The sequence below is a fragment of the Papaver somniferum genome, chromosome 11, assembly GCF_003573695.1.
Source record: "Papaver somniferum cultivar HN1 chromosome 11, ASM357369v1, whole genome shotgun sequence".
NCBI lineage: Eukaryota > Viridiplantae > Streptophyta > Magnoliopsida > Ranunculales > Papaveraceae > Papaver > Papaver somniferum.
In genome coordinates, this window is record NC_039368.1 from 16,677,112 (window position 1) to 16,680,079 (window position 2,968).

General features: G+C 35.2%; 1 long non-coding RNA gene across 1 annotated transcript; it reads right to left on the reverse strand.

Moving 5' to 3' along the window:
* Positions 1-624: 624 nt before the first annotated feature.
* Positions 625-2,492, reverse strand: LOC113320800. The gene is made up of 4 exons (XR_003346299.1): positions 2,299-2,492; positions 1,758-2,141; positions 1,513-1,673; positions 625-1,370 (listed from the first exon to the last, which is right to left on the reverse strand). It is a non-coding gene; the product is annotated as an uncharacterized LOC113320800 (long non-coding RNA).
* Positions 2,493-2,968: the final 476 nt, after the last annotated feature.

Genomic DNA, 2,968 nt, shown 5'->3' on the forward strand with positions numbered 1-2,968 from the left:
CATATTTGTCAAAAGCTAAGTCTCTTATATGTCATCATGCAAATATTGATAAAAGATTGAATGAACTTTTGACAACAAAAGTTAAGCCTATAATGTCATTATGCAAACTAGATTTATGCCCGTGCTACGCATCGGGCATTTTTTTCTTTTAACTTGGCGTGTGCGGGGCCCGCCCCGTAGCGATGCATTTCCGTGATCGACTTCCTAAACTGTGTATCGATGGTAGGGCGGTATAGCCCCCAAGGGAGTGGTTACGGCCAGGTAAGGCGAGCCATGGCTAGCAAATAGGAACATACATGAGTGACAGCCGATGTTTCTTTAGGAACATAAGGTTTCCCTACACTTTAGGAGAATAAGATTTCCCTACAGAAGAATGAGTTTGATCCGTACTATCTTCTTGTTGAAGAATGCAGGCTTTCCTCCCATGAATATAAAAAAAATCAATTTCTACTTTCAAAGAATGTAATTCAATAAAAAAAAAACATGAATAATCAATATATGCTTGCAAGGATTTACTTATCATCATTCTCTCTCTCTTTGATCAACCAAACCCATGATCATTGGTAAAACAGTAATTAATAATCATTAAAATACAAAGATAATCAAAATCCGAATTCCAAAATAGAGGAGTCAGCAGAAAACGGACGTAACTATTATTATTTGGTCGGCAAAGCCATAAACACTTGGACTCCTGGCTGTATTTTCCCATGAGTGCTCTCAATTTAAAAGTTGAGGTCCAACACCGGCTTCACAAGAAATCCCAACAAAGTCCAAGAAGCATAATCTAAGTTGGCTTAGTGGATCTTTAGAATTATATATATAGAGTACAACAGTGTGATAGTTAGCAACTTAGCATGTAATCTAGAGAACGATTGATAAGCTTCAAGTACTAAACAATAAACATCTAAAGTCGTCAAGTACTCCTACAGTAACTGATCTTTAGAAACCTCAGTCAAGTACGGTTGTCATGTATTCGTAAAACTTGTGAGCAAAGCTCTCCATACGTACCAAGATTAAGTAGATAGTAAGAGAGAGATAATCTTACCTTACAGTGAGTTGTCTGAGGTGAGTGGTGGTGTTAGAGAATGGAGTACACCAATGGTGTATCATGTATGAGTGTTTTGTGAGAGGTATGTTTAGAGATTTTAGTGCCAAAAATATTTGTAATGAGTTTTAGGACTAAATAATAAGGATTGAGATTCTGCCAGAATAGTAACTTGCTGTCTAGACTTGGTTTCAAAGCTTTCGCTCCTCATCTCAAGATCAATAAGGTCATTGCTCTGATGATCTCTGTGTTTTAAACACCTCAACAGCAATTTTGAATGCTTTCCCTCTGATGACCATTTTCTCTTTTCCAAAATCGGAAGTCCCTTGAAAAATTAGAAGAAAAAACCCACCAAAGTATGCCCGAGTCAACAGGAAGTAAAAGCTTGGAAAGAACAACCAGAATACAAATCTATGGTGCAATGATACGTTTAAGAATACAATGCAGTAGTATTATTTCCTTCTCACCTTGGGAAGTCTCCTAAACAAAAGCTTGAAAAGTTCCATAGAGTAAAAATTTTGACATATTGGAATCGTCATCTTCGACACCCAAAGAGAGTCCAGTATCTTTAATCTAAGGCTCGTTTTTTCTCCATAATGTCGTGATTGTGCTGTTAGAACGACTGACCCTGTCAAGGTTTAAGGCTATTGAATATGAATACAAAATTTTTATGCATTATTCAGCTATATTGACTTCAGAAAGAACATTATACCTGCTGGCCACATTGAATGACACATATGATTGAAAGTGAAACCTAAGCCTTCTATCTTCGTCTTGATATTTCGCATCATGCTTAGCATCAAGATCACAACCTACTCGCAGAATGACGGTCTTTGCATAACAATCAAAAATCACTTATACCGTCGAATAATTGTTCGTGATTTCTTACATTTAAAGTTTTGCAAAATTGCTGAAAAAAGGTACTAAGTGACCTGTAAGCCAAAGTATGTTATATAATCTTCTTCTCCTTCCAACCCAATATCACAATCACAATCAATAACCAAAAATTAAACAAAAATCATTGATTCAAAAACTTGCCATAACATCGTCAACTGGTTCATCCTATAGCCCTTCAATTTTCAAGAGATCCACGTATCTGTAAGAGAAGTTCATTCAACAAATCAGTTCCAAAAGCATAAAATTACAACAATTATTGAATTCTGTGTGTGTCGCAAACATTCGCTGCCTAGTTATGCAAAAACACAAAATCCAATCAAAGTGAAGAAAATCACTGGAGTACAGAGAAAACTTACTCGTACATCATGATATTTTCAGAAACCTTGTGCTACTAAGAGGAAAATAAATTATCAAACATCCAAGTTTCAAGCATCGGGCAGAACTTTACCTTATGACACCACAGATAAATAACACAGATGAACAGTTTATTTAAAACGATTTCCATAATAAACAATTTCAGGATTTCCATAATAATTTGGTTTCCTTATTAACGAAACGATTTCCTTTACTAAAACGATTTCCATAATAATTTCCTTATTTTGATTTGTCAACCATTTCCTTTCTAATAGGAATTCCGTTTTAAGAGATTCACGTTGTTGTTGTTGTTGGTGTTGTTTTTTTAAGGTTTGGACGTGAGTTTTGTCTACACTTACTAAAGTACAGTTAAACATAGGTGTAAACACGGTGTAACTAAATAATTCAAGTTTAAATTCCAACATAAATATTGTTTACCTACTTTTTTTTCAACACCATTTCTAATGGACAGTTAAATATTTGATGTATCCAAATTATAACCAAATTTTAATTATTACAACCAATAGAGTTATGCCAAGTGTCCTCACCATAGCTTCTGCATTAGAAAAGGCCTTTCTAGACCAATAGGGAGCGAGGGTTTCATCACCGTTTAATGTGAGAGATTTATTTGTCAAGGCCTTTAAGGGGGAAGATATTGATGGAAGATAGGAT